The sequence below is a fragment of the Chenopodium album genome, chromosome 7 (genome assembly GCF_948465745.1).
Source record: "Chenopodium album chromosome 7, dcCheAlbu1.1, whole genome shotgun sequence".
Taxonomy (NCBI): domain Eukaryota; kingdom Viridiplantae; phylum Streptophyta; class Magnoliopsida; order Caryophyllales; family Amaranthaceae; genus Chenopodium; species Chenopodium album.
This window is the reverse complement of record NC_137840.1, coordinates 29543333-29567002: the sequence shown is the minus strand read 5'-3', so window position 1 is coordinate 29567002 and position 23670 is coordinate 29543333. Positions and strand designations below refer to the sequence as shown.

General features: G+C 38.3%; 1 non-coding gene across 1 annotated transcript; it reads right to left on the bottom strand.

The window, feature by feature from the left end:
• Positions 1–16106: 16106 nt before the first annotated feature.
• On the bottom strand, positions 16107–16212 carry LOC145641412 (small nucleolar RNA R71). The gene has a single exon (XR_014115439.1). It is a non-coding gene; the product is annotated as a small nucleolar RNA R71 (small nucleolar RNA).
• Positions 16213–23670: the final 7458 nt, after the last annotated feature.

Genomic DNA, 23670 nt, shown 5'->3' with positions numbered 1-23670 from the left:
ATAGAAATCTGCCCGAACGTAGCTCTAGCCGAACCTTGCACAAGTGTGTGTATACCTCAAAAGGTCTTTTGAAGGGTTGTAATGTGGTAAGGCTAAAGGTTGAAGAAGAAAGGGATAAAAGCTCAAGACCCTAGATAAACCCTTAAGGTGTGCAACTTTGCTTTTGAATTTTTATATATATATGCTTGAGGCTTTTAACTCTTTTTTTACTCTCTTTTCTCTATTTTTTGTTTATATTTTTCTCTCTCTTTTGCTTTAGCATTTATTTTATTTTTATAAGTGTGGGAAATCCCAATCATGCGGCCTATCACTCACTTGGCATTCATGTTTTTCAGGCACGGTACCGAGCACTCAATAAGAGGCGCAATCTAAGACTTGTTCATATTAAAGACATGTTTATGTCAAAGACATTGGAACACTTTCCCTTTTGTACACTTTAATTTTTTTTTTTGCTTATTTTTTGCTATTTTTATCTTTTGAAGTCACTCAAGCTTTATATGAAATTGAAAATTGCATAAGTTGCACACCATCCCATCCTAAGGTTAGGTAGATATGGTATGAAAAATGAAAGGTTTATCGTTAGACGAGGCTCAAAGTGGTTTATCAAAAAAGGATTGCATATTTGAAGGGTGAAAGGTGATATGATGTAGTTACAAAGGGTGCCTCAAATCATTAGTATACCTTGTGCTTAGATGGACATGGATTTTTTTTTAATTGTTTTTTTTTTTGGCAATGCAATGATCATATGTAAGGAAATAAATGCTCATTATATTTAAAAAGTAAAGGGTAAAAATCAAACTCTAAGAAATAAATTCAATAAGGATGAAGGGTGCCTATGCTAGACTTATTGGGGAAAAGGTTTGAAAAAAAAGAAGAAGAAAGCATGAAATCTTGGTGAGAAGCTTTCCTTGTACATTTGTTTCATCATTACCCTCATTTTTTGTCTTTGTCAATCACATAAATCAAACTCGATTCAACATGCATGGATGGAAGAAGGTAGGAAGAATGAAGGTTGTTATATGGAGAAAGCATGTAAAGAATGGAAAGATGATGTAGATGGAGAGATATGAAAAAAATTAGGAATAGAATGTACCCCCAACTTAAATGACGGAAAAAACCGACTCATGCATGAACCTAAGACATGGTCATGGTGACATATACACAAAGTGTGTGCTATGACTAGTGAGTATAGGTGACATGTTAAGACTTGTGTCATGACCATGTGGCTAGACTATGTAACTAGACTCAAGCAAAGACTAAGTTAAGACTTCATGCATATGCATTAAACTGGACAGGCTGTGGTATTTTAGTCGTAACTTTTGATATAAGACTCTGATTGGGATGAAACCAACGCTAAATTAAAGAAAAAACTCAGGGCTATAGAAGACATCATGTATATGCATTAAACTGGACAGGCTGTGGTATGTTAGTCATAAATTTTTATCTAAGACTCTTATTGGGATGAAACCAACGCCAAATTACAGATAAAACTCGGGGCTACAGATCCATATGCTGTAAAACCCGTAATTCTTTCTAGAACTCCGGCTATGAGAAAAAAAAGTTGACGCTTTTGAGATATAGGGGAATAAAAATCCGGGTTGACTATGACTCGATTTTAGACATATTTATTAGCTCCAATTAATTAAGCAAAATCTTTTAGTCATTAATTATTTTATTTAGGCTTAAACACAAGTCAAACAAACGGTTAGGAAAAACACATAGAGTATGCATAACATATAATGCATAAATAGTCAAGTAGGCAAATTATGATGCAATGAGTTTGCAACCTAACCAAGTCTCTATTTCTCTAAAGTTCGGGGTATGGATTAGTCAAAGAGGGTCCATGGTTATGAGTGCGGAAGCACCACACAGAAGCCTTACCTTTGGAAGGGTTGGCGTGAGTGGATGGGACCCCACGATTTAAACTCGCTTTCATAGCTTGGCAAATTCAACATTCTCAGATGTACCCTTTGTTGCTCGGAGCGTTCAATCAGGAAGTTGGAGCATGAATTCCAAGAGGGTTATGTCCATATGTAGTACACATATGAGTTTTAGAAAAGTTAAAAAACTCAATCAGGAAGTAGAATCGAGCCAATAATGCTAAACTGGTCGACACAAGAACGCATATTTCTGGCTCGGTATTGGAAGAACACAGCGTTAGCCAACAGGGACAGCCGCCGGGATTTAAGTCCTGTCACCTAGCGACAGAGCCATATCTTTGACGACAGGCTCTATTTTCTAGACACCATTTCCTACATGCCTCAGCAGGTTTCTGTGTTCTTAAAATTTTCCAGTTTTTCGCAGCATTATTTCGATTCTAGTTGTGAAATATATTCCTCAAATATCTTACATGTAAAAAATCCTATTTTTTTTACTTATTATGGATGGTCTTTCCAATGAGAACCTTTTTTATACATATGACAATCATGTTAATCAAAATTATGCACATGAAATACTTAGAACTTTTCGAGTCTAATCCACTCATTCTAAATCATTGTCGAAATAAATTTCAGGAATTAAAATAGAAATCCTCCCCATCGGATTTGCCAAAAACTGTAGGGAATATTTCAAGCATTATTCCAAAATGGAACCCTACTATGATCATACACTTAAGCATGGTGGTGTCCAAAAGGAAGGAAGCTAGAGCAAAAGAGCCGCCAACAAGTTTAAGGAACTTGTAAACCATTCACAGGGTGAAGGTTACACCCCTTAACGATCCAAGAGATCGTCAACTCCAATAGGTCTTAAACCATGACTGGAAGATCGGGGATAAAAGTACACATCCAATCTAAAAGAGAAAGGACCTGCCCTAATGATAGGCCTCTACTTTATTCTTCTCGTATTCATGTGCGCTTTCTAACTAACATGCAATCAATAGGTTAACCCTAAACCTGTTTAATCTATGTTGGTTGAATATTAATGCACAAACAAACCTATTATTGGCGATCACTTGAATTATAGTCATATTAACCCTAAACAATATTATTAATTATCTTATTAAGCGTGATTACAAGTACCAATTCCCTTTAAACATGCATAAAAGGCGTGATCAAGCAATAACAATAAATATAAATCAAACAACATAAGATTAATCGTCGTAATAATATTAACAATTATAAAAATAATAAGCACGATAATCATGTTAAAGCATAATAATAGCATGATCCTAGGCATGATACTAACAAGATTAATCACAAACCCTAGCATGTCATTAAACAATAAAAATCAAATCTTTATCCCTAACATGATACTAACATGCTATTAAGAAAGAAAAATAGGAAGCATCACATGAATCATAATTGATATAATAAACTTATTGTTACCCTAAACATCATACTTAGGAAAGCAATAAAACATCCTAACATGATACTAGGAATAAAAATAATAATCTAAGCATGATTTATATATTAAAATATCTATTAATATTAATCTAAGCGTGATTTCTATATCAATATATCAATTAATATTAATCTAAGCATGATTTCTTAAGATTTACTTGATTTGACTTGAATTTGATCTTTGATTTCAACTTGATCTTGGAGTTTCTTCTTCAATTCAATGAAAAATTGTGAGAAATCTTTCCTTTGAATTTACTTTTATTATATTTTCCTTTAATTCTTGAATTTTGATTTATATTTTATTCTTTGCCTTAGAATTTGTTGAGTGATTGAATTTCTTCTCGATTAAACTTGAAATGAATATGATTCTGATTAAATTTGTTTTGCTTCTCAATTTAACCATGATTAGTGAGTAGATTAGTTGCTAGGGAGAAGAGGAATCATGCTTGATTGATGATCCTTAACTGATTGAATTGTTGCAATTAAATTGGCTGACATAGTTGTGCATGTGATTAATTAGACTAGGAGTGATCAACCTATAAGATTAATCTAGATTGCATTGTAATTTTCAATGACATGAACCGTTGATTTGAGAATTGCTTTTATTGATTGAATTTGATTGTGATTTTCCTAGATTTCCATTCATAGTGAACCCTAATTTGGTTTATTGGAGATAGCTCTTGAATTCCATTGTTTGTAACTATAATTTTTCCTTTGCAATGTTTGAATTGATTAAGTGATCCTTCAATTAGCATAATGATTGAGCTTTCAAGTGGAACTTATATCTCTAGTGTTTAGTATATTGAATTTCTTGAATATTTTGGCTTTCTCGATACCTTAGTTACTAACCATAACCTTCTACATTCTTTGAAGTGGCTTGACACAGGCTGTAGCTTGCACCTACTCATTCCTTTGGGTTCGACCCTTGACTTACCATATACCCGTATAAGGTTGGTCGAGTGTTTACAAATTTAGTTTGGCTCTAGGAAAGGGTAGAAAATGACCTACATTTTCCTTGCGTCAACTAGGAAGGTGGAAAAAACTCTCTATTATGGGTGGAATTGAAGAAGCACCAGAGCATAAGATTGCTAGGTATATTGGTGGTGTTGAGAGAAAGCTTGGGAAAAAGATTGATGTGCATGCCCGTGGAAGTTTTGACCAAGTGGTGGAAAAGGCTTTGAAATTTGAGAATTATGACAAGATTATTAGTGCTAGTGGGTATCCTAAACCTACCTTCAAGAATTCTTTTGCTCCAAAGGGTGAGACAAGCAAGCAAGCCCATTGCTAAGGATGACAAAGGGAAGGCTCCCATGCATTCTTCTAGTAAAGGTGATCACAACAAGATGAGCAATAGGAAGACTTGCTACAAGTGTAGAGGTTATGGACATTTTGCTAATGAGTGTCGAAATTGTAGAGTTATGATGATTCGTGAAGTGGATGATAATGAGTACGAAGATGAGAAGAAGGATTTTGAGGACACTATATATGATGAGGAGGATGAGATTTTAGTTGAAGCCGATGAGGGTCAAATCCTTGTTGTGAGAAGGGCACTTCACTTCATTTCCACCCCTTTAGCGAAAGAGCAAAGGGAAAACATTTTCCAAACTCGTTGCAACATCAAGGATCGATTTTGCAACCTTATCATTTATAGTGGCTCTTGCACTAATGCGACTTCAAAAACATTGGTGAGCAAGCTCAATCTTGAAACTACCGATCATCCTACTCCCTACAAGCATCACTGGCTTAACAATCACAATGAGATGAAGGTAACAAAACAAACTCTTCTTTCTTTTTTAATTGGCAAACTATATAAGGATGAGGTGCTTTGTGATGTATTGCCTATGGATGCTTGTCATGTATTACTTGGAAGACCATGACAATTTTATAGAAATGTATTGCATGATGGAAGAAAGAACACTTATTCATTCATGATGGATAAGAAAAAAATTTTACTCAACCCCTTGCCCCCCATAACTAAACACAAAGAACCCTTGGGTACGGGAAACACAATCAAAGAAAACCTTCTCATTGGGAAAAATGAGATGGGAAACGAGATAAATCAAGGACACATTGTCTTTATTTGTCTTCTTAGGGAAACACAAGAGAGTGAGCGAGAGAACCCAATCCGCCCCCTTATCAAGGAAGTATTGGTTGAGTACAATGATGTTTTCCCCGATGATCTCTCATTCGGTTTGCCACCTATTAGGGGAATTGAGCATCAAATCGATCTTTAAAGACAAGTTGGTGAGTTGATAGCAAGAGGATTTGTGAGGGAATCCCTTAGACCTTGTTCGGTTCTGGCTCTTTTTGTTCAAAAAAAAATGGTACATGGAGGATGTGTGTGGATAGTAGGGTGTAGGCGTCGTTCGAAGTGCGCCTACGTTAAAAGCATGTGTGAATATGCTTGGCACTCATAAGAAGTGGGAATTGACATATACGATTAGGGACAAGGAAAGTAGGGAGCCACCAACAAGGTTTTTAAGGAACTTGTAAACCGTTCATTGATCATAAAAAGGAAACCACGACAAGGGACAACGATAGGCAACAACGATTGACCCGTGAAAGTTACACCCTATTCATAATCCATGAGATTACTAACTCCATATGGTTCGGAACCACGAAAGGAGGATCGGGGATGATGGTACGAAGTGAGTCATGGAGTGACATTTGCCCGTATTGGCCTTTACTCGATTCTTATAGTGAAAAATGATTCCTGCTATCTCAAAGGCATACAAACAGAGATTCAATTTGATCCAAATTATTATTAGGCTAAATTAGTTTAATATTAATGCATTACATTATTCTAAAATATCGTGATCACATAATTAAACAACAAGATAAAAAGGATCCTAAACCGGTTGTCCAAATTAACTTATTAGGAGTGATTTTTTCAGTTACATATTCCCTTTAAACATGCAATATAGTGATCATAATAAAAATAGAACAAACATCAATATTTGAAGCAATTTAACAATGATTCTAACAATACAAAATCGTTAGAAAAATAATAAAAATAAAGGAACATAATTCTTACTTTGATTCTGTTTGTTTGCAACTACAAAATAATAAACGAATTAGTAACTTCAAGAAAATAATAATAAAACAATAATTAAAATAAATTAAATTAAATTAAATTAATTTGGGGCCAAACCCTCAAACAGTTCTACCTTTCACGCCTTGGCTTAAGGACAGAACCATGAGTAAAGTATGGACTCCTTGGAGTACTTGAAGAACGAATTATGAAAGAAGAAGGGTAGGCTAGTGTTTTGGCTAGAACACAGAAGAGAGAAAAATAGAGAATTAATTGATGCCCCGTACATCAGAAATAAGGGGGTATTTATAGAAAAAATGTGCTGAGTGAACACACGGAACCCTAAAATGATAAAAACCCTAAAAATGTATATTGTGACACGCTAAAGTGTACCGTGATACAGGAAATCCCACCGTCAGACAAGAAACATTCCCGTGACACGACGTACTTTTGTGTGACGCGGGAAATATGTGCTGAACGGGAAAGAAAACGGGTTAAGGGTTTACGCGGAAAGGACACGGAAACCCCCGTGTCACGGCAGGCGTCCCGTGTCACGGGGATCCCACCGTCAGACGGGAAAGTTTCCCATGACACGGTGGACTGCTGCCGTGACGCGGGAGTTTTCAGTCCGCTTTCCGTCTAAATTCATTTTTACCCCTAATTTCGTTCAACATTTTAAATGCCGATTAATAATTTTGGGCCTTTTTCTGATTTATTAATATTTGGGCCAAAAAAAGAATTGAGTAAATAAAAATAAATAAAAAGTTTAGGCCAAAATAAATAATAATAATAAAAAAGTAAAATAAGTTTGGGCTGAAATTTAAACTATACTTTGACAAAACATCAAGACTGACCCATTGTAGACACCTAAAAATGTCTCCCCAAAACCAAGCCCGATGATAAATAACCTTTCACCGCCACTGTTGGTCGGGTTTAGTATTTAATCCCGAGAGTGCTTAAAAAACCGTATTTTATTAAATTCATATTTTTGAAAGGTACATGGATCAGTCTTGGTGTTTGGTAAAAGCATAGTTTTAATTTGTTAATTAATTTTAAGCCCAAACCTTTTTTATTTTATTATTATTTTATTATTTTTGGCCCAAATATTTTATTTAATTTTATTTATTATTTTCTTATTTTAGCCCGAATATTAAAAGTCGGAAAAAAGCCCGTAATTATCAATCGGCACTCAAAAAGCCGAAAGAAATTAGGGTTAAAAATGAATTTAGACGGAAAAGTGGACTAGAGTTGACCGTGTCACGGTCAGGCTTGACCGTGTCACGGGAACTCTTCCCGTCTGACGGTGGGACTTCCCGTGACATGGGAGGTCTGCCGTGACACGGGAAGTTCCGCGTCCTTTCCGCGTAAACCCTTAACGCGTTTTCCGTTCCGTTTTCTGAAAATTTCCCGCGACACTCCAAAGACTGAGCGTGTCACGGGAACGTGTACCGTCTGACGGTACAGTCTAACCGTGTCACGGTACAGTCTGACCGTGTCACGGGATATTTTTTTAGGGTTTTTATCATTTTAGGGTTCCGTGTGCTCCCTCAGCACATTTCCCTATAAATACCCCCTCATTTCTGATGAACGGGGCAACCAGAATTCTATTATTCTTATTTTTTCTCTCTTCTATGCTCTTAACCTAAACACTAGCCTACCCTTTTCACTTCAAAATTCTCTCTTCAAGCACTCGAGGGAGTCCATATTTTACTCGAGGTTCTATCCTTAAACCAAGGCGTGAAAGGTAGAATCGTTTGAGGGTTTGGCCCCAAAATTAACCTTGTTTTTATTTAATTTAATTTAATTGTTGTTTTATTATTTCCTTGAAGTTACTAACTCGTTTATTATTTTGTAGTTGCAAGCAAACAGATTCAAAGTAAGAGTTATGCTCTTTTTATTATTATTTTTCTAACGATTTTTCTGTTGTTAGAATTATGATTAAATTGGTTCTTTTTATTGATTTTATTATATTTATTGATCACAATATTGCATGTTAATGGGAATATGTAATTGAACATCACGACTAATAAGATAATTTGGACAACCGGTTTAGGTTCCTTTTTAATCTTGTTGTTTAATCAAGTGATCACCAAATATTTAGAATTATGTGTGCATTAATTTTGAACCAATTTAGTTAAATAATAGTTTGGAGCGAATTAAATTATTGTTTGTATGCCTTTGAGATCACAGGAATACTTTTCACTATAAGAATCGAGTAGAGGCCAATACGGGCGAATGTGACTCCATGACTCACTTCGTACCATCATCCCCGATCCTCCTTTTGTGGTTCTGAACCATATGGAGTTAGTAATCTCATGGATTATGAATGGGGTGTAACCTTCACGGGTCAATCGTTGTTGCCTATCGTTGTCCCTTTATCGTGGTTGCCTTTTATGATCCGTGAACGGTTTACAAGTTCCTTAAAAACTTGTTGGCGGCTCCCTACTTTATTTGTCCCTAATTGTAATGTCAATTCCCACTTCCTATGAGTGCCAAGCATATTCACAACATGCTTTAAATGTAGGCGCACTTCGAGCGACGCCTACATCCATGGACTATTCAAAAATTGAATTAAATATGATTTTTTTAAGCACTCTCGGGATTAAATACTAAATCCAACCAATAGTGGCGGTGAATGGTTGTTCATCATCGGGTTTGGTTTTGGGGGGACATTATTAGGTGTCTAAAGAAGCCCCGACTTTGACTGAGTTTGTAGAAACGTCAGTTTCGAAAACGATAGTCAAAGTAGCCGATAGGGACAGTGAATGATTTAAGACGTTCTGCGATCCTAAACCACTATGTATATGCCGATACCTACAGAAAAATGTTAATTCCACCAATAAAAGAGTAAAAGGATAGAATACGTATCTGGCACCAGTGTATCGGTGACAAATGAGTTTGGCAGCTTCCTATGCTTGAAGGAATCCACCGGATGACGTTTGTTGAAACGCTTTTCATGCCTGAGGAAAGCCGACTGATGAATTTGGTAACTTTCTAAGCCTGAAGAAATCTTCCAGATGATACTTTCCATGCTTGAGGAAAGCCGACATATGAATTTGGTGTCATTCTATTCTTGAAGAAATCCATCAATAATGCTTTCTATGCTTGAGGAAAGCCGACAAATGAATTTGGCGGTTTTCTATGCTTGAAGAAATCCACCGGATAATAGTTTCCATGCTTGAGGAAAGTCGACAGATGATGAGATTGCAAGTCTCTGTGTACCGAGAACCTTGCGTCATGAAATGATGGTGGTTCGATTGTCCCCGAACGTGGGCTGCAGTTGGTTCGCTTGACCCCGAACGTGGGCTATAGTTGGTTCGCTTGTCCCCAAACGTGGGCTGTAGATGGTTCGCTTGTCCCCGAACGTGGGTTGTAGATGGTCCACTTGTCCCCGGACGTGGGCTGTAGATGGTCCGCTTGTCCCCGGACGTGGGCTCTAAATGGTTCGCTTGGTCCCGAACGTGGGCTGTAGATGGTCCGCTTGTCCCCGGACGTGGGCTGGTTGTAAATGGTCCGCTTGTCCCCGGGCGTGGGATGTAAATGGTCCGCTTGTTCCCAGACGTGGGCTAGTTGTAAATGGTCCGCTTATCCCCGGACGTGGGCTGTAAATGGTCCTCTTGTCCCCGGACGTGGGTTGTAATTGAGACCTGCAAAATAAAATTTGTCAGGGGACTCGTATAGACTATGATTGACTTGACCAACTGACTTGACCAAGTTTGACTTGACACGACATGACATGACATGAGTATGACTTGTGATTGTGTGTGTATAGTTTGAGTGTGTGTGTGCAGACACAAGCAACCGAAAACGCAAAAACAAAAATTTTCCAACATTTTTGTCATGAGACGAGTGGAGGGTGCCGACTTTCTCCCGAAAAAGTAAGACGTGAAAAATGAAATTTTATTTTCGAACTTCCCTCGATAAAAATTTTGAAAAAGTTTTTTAACTTCCCCAATATAAAAATAACGAAAAAGGGAAGAAGTTTTGAACTTCCTCCTTGAGCAAGACGAAATGAATCGTATGGATTGAATGGCTTGTCTTGAAAATAATGTATGCATGATGCATGTTCTTAGGCCAGGTAGCTAAGGACAATTACATCATGTGACACGATAGATGAATGAACTTAAGTCATGGAGCTAAGCATCATATATGGTGTAAAGAAGCGATCTTAAACGTCACTTAGGTCTAGAAGCTAGGCACGTATATAGATGAAGTGATTATGAATGTTGCTTAGGTCAAGGAGCTAAGAACGATATGCTTTGTATTATTACAAATCATTGATATAGAAATATTAATCAGCACATTATGTGATGCATGAAACAATGAACATTGCTCAGGTCAAGAAGCTAAGCAAGTATACAATGTTTCTTCTGATGAATGTTGTCTTGAAAGATGATGAAGCATGCGCGATAGGGAAATAAGATTTCATGATAAAGGGTTCCTAAGGGAAAGATGATATGGATATGTATGTGTGAAAGAAGTGTGTGAAAGTGATTCTAAGGTGAGGCTGCAAAGGTTATGGTGATGGAAATATATGTGTGAAGAGTCAAAGATGATGACTCTTTAGGCTGGGTAAGCTAATGTGATGTGGGTTCAAGCCCCCAAGTCTAGCTCTAAATGGGTAGGGATATAGATATAAGCATTGGATATTCTTTGACTCAATCATGCATAGATATGAATATGAATGTGGCCGCACCTCAATGTGAGGTTTCCTACGCATCCGTTAGGAATCAGGCCGAACGTAGCTCTAACCGAACTATGCACAAGTGTATGTACACCTTAAAGAGGTCTTTCAAGGGTTGTAATATGGTTAAGTTGATGGTTTAAGGAAGAAAGAGGTAAAAGGCTCAAGACCCGAGAAAAACCCCCAAGATGTGTAATTGTGAATTTGAAAATTTTGAATTTTGCAAGTTTATTTTCAACACATTTTTTGTTTGCTTTGATTCTTTTTTTCCTTTTTTTTTTAATTCTTTTGAATCAATGTAGGCAATCTCAGATCATGCGGTCCATTACTCACTTAGCATTCATGTTTCTTAGGCACGGTGCCGAGCACTCGATGAGAGACGCAATTTGAGACGTGTTCATATCAAAGACAGTGGAACACTTGCCTTTAGACATTGTTTTATTGTTGCTTTGCTGCTTTTTTTTTAACTTGCTTTTTGAATGTTATACAATTACACATCTTCCAATCCCAAGGTTAAGTAAATGTGGGTTGAAGAAATGAAGGCAAAACATTAGACGAGCCTCATAATGGTTGATGAAGAAATGGAATGTGATTGAACGGTTAACAGGGAATGACAGGGTTGCAATGGTGCCTCAAGTCATTGGTGTACCTTGGGTGTAGTTCGGTAATTGATTTTTTTTTTTTTTTTTTTTTTTTTTTTTTTTTTTAGAATGAATGAATGAATGAAAAATTCTATGATCGAGATGTGAAGGAAATTTGCTCATTTTATTAATGGAAAAGGTGAACGAAACACATGAAACGTATAAATATTCAAAATGGAAAACCTATGCTAGACATGAATGGGAGAATGGAGATGAATGATAAAGAAAGAAACCATGAAACCTTGCACGAAGGATCTACTGTGCGCCTTGTGTTCATTACTTCTTGCCGCCTGGAGGGACAGGAAGTTTGTTTGCATCCACCAAGTCTTGAATGAAGTCCTTCAAATTCCAACATTGCTCCGTAGTGTGGCCCCTTCCTTGATGGTACTTGCAATGGGCATTGGGATTCCATTTGGCGCTCCTTTCTTCAGGTTTTGGCTCTGGAAATGGCCCAATAGGTGTGATCAACCCTTGACTGTAAAGGCGATCAAACGCCGCATCATAAGTCATTCTTAAAGGAGTGTAAGTTCTTTTCTTCTTTGGCAATGGAGTATCAAGAGCTAACACTTCATTGAGATCAACTTGGCTTATATTGTTGGTAGTATTTTCATGCTTAGTAGACGAAGAAGAAGGATGGTCGTTCTTCTTGTTTTTCCAAGTGTTATTATTGTTACTACCAGCAGCCTTTATTAGCTCATCCTCGATATTGATGCCGATGTCGTATACAACTTCGAAAGTGTTTAGTGGAAGAAATTTGAGATGTTCCCTATATTTATGAGTCAGATTTTGAATAAAGAGGAGAACCTTCTCTCTTTCTTTGGGAGGATCTACCAAGAGTGAAACTGTTTCCCTCCACCTGTTCAGGTAAGCGGTGAAGCCTTTATTCTCTTTTTGTTTGAGAATGGAGAGTTCACGTTCAGAAGTTTTAGTTTGAATGTTACACTTATAATGATTCATGAAACTGTTGGTGACATCTTGCCAAGTCGCAATATGTTTGGAGTCTAGGGAATTAAACCATAGTTGACAAGAATGTTCTAAGGAGAGAGGGAACACCATAGGAAAGAGTGTTACGTCTAATCCCTTAAGAGCCATGGTTGCAGAGAACACCTTCAAATGGAATATTGGATTGTCAGTAGGCTTGAACTTTGAAATATCAGCAATGGAGAACTTTTTAGGGAGTCTGTCCTTCACATCCAAAGGAGTGGGAGGTCGTTCCACAAAAGTGAAATCCTCAGAAATCTTACTCATTTGTTCCTTCAATTTGTCAAGGGTGGAAACAGTGACCTTGTTTTGTTCCATGGTAGTGACCCTAGTGGTAAGGGTTTGCATCATGGCAGACAGTGCCTCGATGGATTTGTTGATGTTCTCAATATCTTCTTTAGTGGCCATTGAAAGGTGATAAGTAATGTGGAGATGGCAAAGTTCTCTTTGAACGCCAATTAGATCTGAGAGATTGTTGCGGTAATGACTCGAATTGTATTAATCTATCCCTGTTCCTTGACCAAGAACTGTGAAATAAAATAATTCACTTAATTGTTTGACTCATTGCTCAAGATAGGAAAGGAAGGAAAAAATAGACATTTGAAAACAGGTGAGAAAAATCCATTCATTTTTTTATTATGACGAAAAAAGGGTGCATGAACCTAATATACGACCATAATCGACCTGGTGCACGACTCGAGTCGGAACATAAAGAAAGTGTGTGGACTATACTTGACTCGTGAGTGACTAAGTGATGTTATAAGACTCGTGGTATGATCGTATGGCTAGACATGTGAACAATAACAAAAATGACTGACACGAGGACCAAATTAACACGGAAGACTTAAAAAAGCTGACTAGACTTATTTCAGGGGCACCGTAGCACGGAAAACTGTACCGTATCACGATACAAGCTACCGTGACGCGGTGGGGTTTTTTTTGGAAATCCACCATGCCATGGTGAAAATTGCTGTGACACGGTGAACTTTCTCGTGCCATGGTAAACTTTCCCGTGCCACGGTGAATGCTGACGTGGCACGGTTTTTTTTTGTTTATTATTTTTTTTGGTGCTTGAAATCCACCATGGCAAGGTGGAAATTTTCCGTGACACGGTATATTTTCCCGTGGCGCGGCAAACTCCCCTTTTTTATTTTTTTATTTTTTTTGCAGGTCCACCGTGCCACGGTGGAAATTTGCCGTGACACAGTAGATTTTCCCGTGGCGCGGCAAATTTTATTTTATTTTTTATTTTTTGGAGTTTGATAAGTGGTTTAATTGACCACTTATTGTGTCAATTTAGACCCTATTTTGCATTCATTTCCCCTCTTTCTAACCCGTTTTTGAATGAAAATGTTTTGTACGTCTCGGCTTTCCCCCTCTTGGGTTGTGTTTGTCCATGTTTTGCAGGTCTATGGACTTAATTTGGCAAGCATTCGGTGCATGGTTTGTGTTCTAAGCAAGGAAAATTGACAATGGAGAGGGCGCTCCAGCTGGAGCGGGCGTACACCCCTCAGGAGCGGGCGCTCCAAACCTTCTGCCAAACTTAATGTCAAGTGCACCCTGTGAGGAGCGGGCGCTCCTGGCCATTGAGCGGGCGCTCCTGGCCGTGGAGCGGGCGCTCCTGGCCGTGGAGCGGGCGCTCCTCCTCAAACTTTCAAAATTGTATGTATTCTGAAGACAGCTGGAGAGGGCGCGCAACATTTTGGAGCGGGCGCTCCTCAGATCGAGCGGGTGCTCTTTCGCTGGGAATCTGTTTTCTTTAAACGGATTTCCCTATGTTTTTCGGGAAGTATAAATACTTCCCCTTTATTTCATTTTGGAAGAGACAGAAATAGCCTAGTTTTTAGAGACTCCTCTTAGTTTGAAACATTCCTTTTAGTTGATTTAGCTTAATTTTCATCAATTCAATCATTGTAATAGTTGGTTTCAAGTTTGTTTTTCAAGATTGGCACTTTGTATTCAACAATTTCAAGCCTTAATTATTAACTTCCTTCTACTTTTCTCCATTCAATTTATGATTTTATTTGTTGATGCATGATATTTAAATCTTATTAGTTCTTGATAATTTGTTATTGGATGATAGTTATTTCAATTGTTAATCACTTTTCCCCAATTATTAAAGAAGTTAGAACCCTAATACTTGTTTGCATGTTGATAAATATGAGTTGTGAGTAGTCTACTTGCTAGGGGTTGGGTGAAGCTCAACCTTTTGGGTTAATTATGCAAATGTGGGAGAAGCATTGATGTTTGTATTGCAATTATATTGATTATATGATATTGCTTGTTAGTTCTTCAATGATATTATTAGCTACCCTTGATTTAGGAGCTTGATAGCATGATATGCTTAGTTTGACATGGAAATGTGAATGAAGCATGACATTACTTATTGCAATTTGATTATGTATCTTCTATTAATAAACTAATGAGGAATCTAAGTTTAGTAGTGTGAGTTGTTTCCTAATTGCATGAGGTTGATCTTACATATAGTCCTTGCTATATCTTATCTATTTCACTCCCCGTTTGTCTATTTTCCTTGGTTGAGTGGATCCCATTCCCTAGTGTCCTTAATCCATTGATTTAGAACCATAGTTTGTTTGTCTTCTGACGAAACCCAATTCACCATTGACTTCGAATTAGCTTAAGTGTTAAGATCTTTAGCAACTATACCCCGTTCCTTGTGGACCCAACTCTTACTTGTCAGTATGCTTGGTTTGTAAGGTGTTTGTTAATAAATGTGTTTGATTGAGTGCGGAATGTGCGACCGTTCCAACGCCCATCAAAATGGCGCCGTTGCCCGGGAGCGGTGTTGTTGATTGCTAATTGATTACGTGAGTCTAGCTCACCATAAAACAACAAAAAAAATCAAAAATATTGTTTCTTTTTAGATACACTTGTAGCCTTGTTACTAATTGCGTTTGTTGAGAGTGTATGCGCATAACTCATAACAGGATCTTGGTACCTTACGATCCCGAGATTGAGAAAACTTAAAGATGGAGAAAGAGAGCCGGTTCTAGGCCGTGTACTACTCCCCCAACTAGAGAGACCAATTTCTAGGAGGATCGAGATCAAATGGGTGACGCGGAACCACCACCTCAAAGACCTTTAAAGGAGTTGGGAACTCCGGGAGCTTATAAAGCTTCAAGCGGCATTGCTCCACCCGTAATGATTAATTTGATTGAAAGGAGGAAATATAGTGGAGCAAAACATGAGAGCCCTCTTGCACACTTGAACAAGTTCGAAAAATATTGCAACACGATCAAGGTAAATGGGGTATACTCAAGAGTTTGTGAGACTAAAGCTATTTCCTTTTTCTTTGATAGGAAGGGCTCTTGAATGGATTGAGAAGGAGGTGAGGCCTAACTCCTTGAGAACTTGGGACGAGGTCACCACGGCTGTCTTAGGGAGATTCTATTCTCAAAAGAAGATGGCCGAGGCAATGGCTTTGATCCAAGGTTTCCGTTAAAAAGCTAGTGAAACCATATATGAAGCATGGGAACGATACAAGGATTATCAAAGGGAGTGCCCTCATCATGGAATTCCGTCATATCAAGTGCTTCAAATTTTCTATGGGGGCTTGAGCCCAGAAGGAAATACTAGCTTGGATGCGGGAGCGGGTGGCCCGATTATGAACAAGACAGAGGAGCAAGTCATAGAGATAATTGAGGAATGTGGTGAGGCACCACATGGATTGGCAAGAAGGAGAGAGAGAGTCTCTAAACAAGGGAGGAAATACGGTTTACTCCGTTGATCACCTTAATGCCATCAACAATTTGACTTCCCAAATCGCCAACCTTGGAAAGGAGATGACGTCCATTAAGGCAAAACCAGAGACATCTAGTTCAACACAAGAGCATCCCTCCCAATCTAAGGGGAGTGGTATAAATTCTAACTCTTCTCCCTCTACTTCTAATAACATGCCTCATGGATGTTTGTTTTGTGAAAATTGTGGGTCATATGACCATAATACCTCTTCTTGTAATTATGATTCCCAACCCCAACCCCAATACGAAGATGGTAATGAAAATGAATATGAACAAGTCAATGCCTTGTATTATGATAATAGACATAGGAATGACAATCAAAGATACATACCACCAAATTGAAGAGAACAAGGGGGGAATTCCGATAACCAAAGAGGAAATGATTACGATTACCATAACCAAAATCAATGGGGAAATAGGAACCAAAGGGACCAAAATCCCCAAGGTAACTACAACCAACAAGGTGGTTATAATAATCAAGGAAACTATGGGAATCAAGGGCAATTTCACCAAGAGGGAAACTATAATAATCGGAACAATTGGAACAACAATAATTATAGAGGTTCTTCTAATCAAAATGCGTCCAATTCGAATGTTAGAGGTAATAGGGCTTCCCAAGACAACTACTATGAACAAGCACCACACAGTAGGTCTAGATTGGAGGAAATGAAGGAAAATCAAACTAAAATGTTCAATACTTTCATGGCTTCTAGTGAAAAGAAATTTAGTGAAGTCATGACCCATAATAAAATGCTTGACACACAAATTTCTCAATTGGCCAATGCTTTGAAGGAAGGGACTAGCACTTTTAAACTACCACCCCAAGGACTAGATCCTAAGAGGCCCGTAAATGTTATATCAACAAGGAGTGGTAAAGTGTTGGAAGAAAGTGTTCCTAAAAAAAGCAATGAGAGAATGAACATGAGTGAGCCTCCTCTTAAAAGTGATTTTAAACAAGAGAGAGAGCAAAACCATGAGAATGAAAAAGGGAAAGAATGTGAGAAAGAAAAACAATTTGAGAAAGAGAAAGATTTTGAAAAAGAGAGTGAAGAGAGAAGAGAAAAAGAGAGAGAAAAAAAAACAATTGCAAAAGCTACCAATATCCTCACAAATTTGTTAGAAACAAATTGTATGTGCAATTTGGAAAATTTCTTGAAACATTGAAACAAATTCACCTTTCAATTCCTTTTACCGATGCTATCAAGCAAATGCCTAAATATGCTAGGTTTTTGAAAGATATTTTGAGTGGAAGGAGAAAGTGTGAATTGGTTAAAACGGTGAGTCTCACTGAGAATTGTAGTGCAATTATCATGAACAAGATGCCACCCAAATTGAAAGACCCCGATAACTTTTCTATCCCATGTGCAATATACAAGATGCAAATTAATAATTCTTTGTTTGACCTAGGGGATAGTGTTAGCCTAATGCCATACTCGGTATACCAAAGACTTGGGATAGGGGAACTTTTACCCACCAACATCACCCTACAATTGGCCGATTGCTCTATTAAATTCCCAAAGGGTAAGGTAGAGGATGTTCCTCTAAGGGTGGGGAAGTTTGTAATCCCGGTGGGTATTGTTGTGTTAGAGATGGATGAAGATGTTAACATTCCAATAATTCTAGGAAGACCTTTTCTTGCTACTTCGGGTGCTTTAATAGATGTTAAAAGTGTTAAAATTTCACTAAAAGTAGGAGATGAGGTGATAGAATTTGATTTGAATGAGAGCATGAAATATCCAAGCTCTGGTCTTGATAATTGTATGATGATTGATACTATTGATTCTATTGTGACTTTTGTGCATGATCACTTGCTCACTAATATCGATGCCCTTGAGAATGTCCTTTTGAATAAGGAAAAGATAGGTGAGCAAGGCAAGGAGATGACATTGTATAAAGAAATGCTTGAAGGATGTACCGAAGAAAGCATTGAGCAAGTATGCGCGGGAATAACAAGCAATGATGCTTTGGAAATAGCTACCTCAATAGAAGGTAAGTGTGTTCCAATGGTAGAGTTAAAACCTCTACCATCACACCTAAGGTATGAGTTTTTGGGTCCTAATTCAACTTTTCCGGTAATAGTGAATTCTTCTTTAAACGAATGCCAAACTAAAATGTTATGTGGTATTTTAAGAAACCACCAAGGTGCTTTGAGCTATACCATTGATAACCTCAAAGGTATTTGTCCCGCTTTATGTATGCACCACATAACACTTGAGGAGGGTGCTAAGCCTTCCATTGAGAGGCAAAGGAAACTCAATCCTCAAATGGGGGAGGTGGTGAAGAAAGAAATCACCAAACTCCTTGATGCCGGCATCATCTTCCCCATTTCGAGTTCTAGATGGGTTTCCCCCGTTCATGTGGTCCCTAAAAAGGGAGGAACGACCGTAGTTGAAAATGAGAATGGTGATCTCATTTCAACTAGAGCGGTGACCGGTTGGAGGATGTGCATAGACTATAGACGTTTAAATGCATCCACTAACAAGGATCACTTTCCTCTTCCTTTTATCGACCAAATACTTGAAAGACTAACAAAGCACAAGTATTATTGCTTTCTTGATGGTTATTCGGGTTTCTTTCAAATCCCCATAAACCTGGATGATCAAGAGAAGACAATTTTTACTTGTCCATATGGTTCTTTTGCATATAGGAGAATGTCGTTTGGACTTTGAAATGCACCGGAAACCTTTCAAAGGTGCATGATGAGTATATTTGGAGACATGCTTGAAGCCGAAATGGAAGTGTTCATGGATGATTTCTCGGTTGGGGGCCTTTCATTTGAAGATTGTTTGTCCAATTTGGGCAAATGCTTAGCAAGATGTGAGAAGGTCAACTTGGTCCTAAATTTGGAAAAATGTCACTTCATGGTTGAAGAGGGAATCGTCCTTAGTCACAAGATATCAAGAAAGGGGATTGAGGTCGACAAGGCCAAAGTTGAAGTGATTGAAAAATTGCCACCTCCAATTAATGTGAGAGGAGTAAGATCCTTTTTAGGGCATGCCGGGTTTTATAGGAGATTTATCAAGGATTTCACACAAATTGCTAGACCCCTAAATGCTCTTCTTCAAAAGGATGCCATCTTTATTTTTGATGAAAAGTGTCTTCAAGCTTTCAATAAATTAAAGGAGGCTTTTATCTCTACTCCAATTGTGCAAGGGCCAAGATGGGATTTGCCGTTTGAACTTATGTGCGATGCTAGTGATGTTGCAATTGGAGGGGTGTTGGGATAAAGAATTGAGAAGAAACTTCACGTCATTTACTATATGTCCAAGACCTTGAATGGAGCTCAAGGGAACTACACCACAACAGAGAAGGAGTTTCTTGTCGTGGTGCATGCTTTTGAGAAGTTTTGGAACTACCTAATTGGTTCCAAAACTATTGTTTATACCGATCATGCGGCTATTAGGTACCTTGTGGCAAAGAAAGAGTCCAAACCTCGCCTTCTTCGATGGGTCTTGTCTCTTCAACAATTTCATGTTGAAATCCGGGATAAGAAAGGGGCAGAAAATGTGGTTGCGGATCATCTTTCCCGATTAGAGAATGTGAAAGCCAATGATGATGAAATTCCCATTTGTGATGAATTGAGAGATGATGTGCTCTATATCTTGAATGAGAAGGAACTTCCATGGTTCGCCGACTTGGTGAACTATTTGGCTTGTGGAGAATTCCCTCCCGATTTCTCCAAAAACCAAAGGAAGAAGCTAAAAAGGGAAGCAAGGCACTATGTGTGGGATGACCCCATTCTCTACAAGAGAGGAGTAGATGGTTTGCTCTGTAGGTGTGTTCCGGATGAAGAAGTGCAAAATTTGCTCAAGATGTGTGATTCCGATTCTTATAGAGGGCATATGGGAGCAAACAAAACATCATTAAAGGTTTTGCATAGCGGGTTGTGGTGGCCTCACATCTTTAAGTATTCTTGGGGGTTTGTGAAGACTTGTGACCGGTGTCAACAAACCGGGAATATATCCAAGCGAAACAAGATGCCTCAACAACTGATTCTTGAGCTAGAGGTATCTGATGAGTGGGGTGTTGATTTCATGGGGCCATTCCCTACTTCTTATGGAAATCAATACATCCTTGTGGCGGTCGATTACGTATTAAAATGGGTTGAATTCATTACCTCCCCAACTAATGACCACAAGGTAGTCATGAAGATGTTCAAGAAAGTCATATTTCCAAGATTCGGAATTCCTAGAGCAGTGGTAAGTGACAACGGTTCACATTTCGTTCATAGTGCTTTTCAAAAGATGCTAAGAAAGCACGGAGTTCACCAATGATTCGGCCTTACCTATCATCCACAAACTAGTGGGCAAGCGGAAGTGTCCAACCGTCAAATTAAATTAATCCTTGAGAAGACGGTTGCAAGCAATAGGAAGGATTGGTCAGAAAAGCTTGATGACGCTCTATGGGCATATAGAACGGCATACAAAACCCCAATAGGCACAACTCCATATCGTCTTGTGTATGGAAAATCTTGTCATCTGCTGGTGGAGCTTGAACACCGAACTTAATGGGCAATCAAGAAGATAAACTTTGACTTGGCTAGCGTGGGAGAGCAAAGATGGCTTCATTTGCATGAGCTTTAAGAGCTAAGATTGGAAGCCTATGAGTGTGCTAGCAACTATAAGAATCGCACTAAAGATTGCCACGACCGGAACATTTAAAAGAAATCATTTCTAAAAGGCGATAAGGTACTCCTCTACAACTCTAGGATGAAATTGTTTCCCGGGAAACTTTTATCAAGGTGGAGTGGACCTTTTGTTGTCAAGTAAGTGTTTCCTCATGGAGCCGTGGAAGTTTGGAATATGGACGGAAAGAGATCTTTCAAGGTGAATGGGCATCGCCTCAAGCTTTACTACGAGGGTGCTCATGTAGGTGTTTTAGAATCAACTCAATGTAATCTTACCTCCTGAGTGTGGAGGTCGTCAAGCTATTGACGTTAAAGAAGCGCTTCCGGGAGACAATCCGAGGAAAAAAAAAAAGAAAAAAAGAAAAATAGAAAAAAAAATGAATGAAGAATAAAAAGAAAAGGGAGATAATGCGAAGAAGGAATGTATTGTCACCTCCCTAACAACCAAATAAGCTTGGGGGTGTGCTCTTAAAATTCAAAGTTGCAACTTGGGTCAAGGTTAGAAGCCTGTTGGGGTTTGCTATTTATGATACATTTTAGTTGGCTCAAATTGCGAAACACTTCTAGTTTTATATATATGCCTTAACTTCGTGTCGTAGTCCTTGAGTCATGTAATGATTAGGAGAGTAGTGGAAGCCTTTATCGGTGGAGGGAGTTGATTCACAAGCATATGGAGTGGGTACTCTTTCATTGAGATGCCGTGTATTTGAAACCCGCTTTTTCTATGCTTTTTCGGCTCCTTCGAGGAGTCACGAGACACTACCATTAGGGGGGATTTGAACTTTTTGATAGGGACGCGGTAAGATATGTTGAATGGGCTTGAGTTGAGTATTTTCGAGAAGGTTAGCTAGGCCTTGGCTAGTCATGACCGTGGTTGACCTTAGGCATATATCTCATGCTCGAGTTTTATTGCTTAAGGATTCTTGTATCTATGCATGTGCTTTTCTTTGAGAAAATTGATCTTTGGGTTTGTTTTTGAGCAATGTGAATTGCTTGAGGACAAGCACTTGGCTAGCTTGGGGGGATTTGATAAGTGGTTTATTTGACAACTTATTGTGTCAATTTAGACCTGATTTTGCATTCATTTCCCCTCTTTCTAACCCGTTTTTGAATGAAAATGTTTTGTCTCGGCTTTCCCCCTCTTGGTTTGTGTTTGTCCATGTTTTGCAGGTCTATGGACTCAATTTGGCAAGCATTCGGTGCATGGTTTTTGTTCAGAGCAAGGAAAATTAAGAATGGAGAGGGCGCTCCAAACCTTCTACCAAACTTAATGTCAAGCGCACCCTGTGAGGAGCGGGTGCTCCTGACCGTGGAGCGGGCGCTCCTCCTCAAACTTTCAAAATTGTATGTATTCTAAAGACAGCTGGAGAGGGTGCGCAACATTTTGGAGCGGGCACTCCTGGTCGTGGAGCGGGCGCTCTTCAGATGGAGCGGGCGCTCCTTCGCTGGGAATTCGTTTTCTTTTGACGGATTTCCCTATGTGTTTCGGAGAGTATAAATACTTCCCCTTTAGTTCATTTAGGGAGAGATAGAAATAGCCTAGTTTTTAGAGACTCCTCTTAGTTTGAAACATTCCTTTTAGTTAATTTAGCTTAATTTTCATCAATTCAATCATTGTAATAGTTGGTTTCAAGTTTGTTTCTCAAGATTGGCACTTTGTATTCAACAATTTCATGCCTCAATTTGTAACTTACTTCTACTTTTCTCCATTAAATTTCTGATTTTATTTGTTGTTGCATGATATTTAAATCTTCTTAGTTCGTGATAATTTGTTATTGGATGATAGTTATTTCAATTGTTAATCACTTTTCCCCCAATTATTGAAGAAGTTAGAACCCTAATACTCGTTTCCATGTTGATAAATATGAGTTGTGAGTAGTCTACTTGCTAGGGGTTGGGTGAAGCTCAACCTTTTAAGTTAATTATGCAAATGTGGGAGAAGCATTGATGTTTGTATCGCAATTAAATTGATTATTTGAGATTGCTTGTTAGTTCTTCAATGATAGGATTAGCTACCCTTGATTTAGGAGCTTGATAAAATGATATGCTTAGTTTGACATGAAAATGTGAATGAAGCATGGCATTACTTATTGCAATTTGATTATGTATCTTCTATTGCTACACTAATGAGGAATCTAAGTTTAGTAGTGTGAGTCTTTTCCGAATTGCATAAGGTTGATCTTACATATAGTCCTTGCTATATCTTATCTATTTCACTCCCCGTTTGTCTATTTGCCTTGGTTGAGTGGATCCTATTCCCTTGTGTCCTTAATCCATTGATTTAGAACCATAGTTTGTTTGTCTTCTTGACAAACCCCAATTCACCATTGACTTTTAATTAGCTTAAGTGTTAAGATCTTTAGCAACTATACCCCGTTCCTTGTGGACTGAACTCTTACTTGTCATTATGCTTGGTTTGTAAAGTGTTTGTTAATAAATGTGTTTGATTGAGTGTGGAATGTGCGACAGTTCAAACGCCCATCACAGGTCCACCACGACAAACTAATTACTAAATGAGTACGGTCCATTGGCAATCGGTAGTCATAAAATAATCCACCATACACAAAGAAAGATCGTTAAGGTTAGGATCAAAATGACCATGCATAA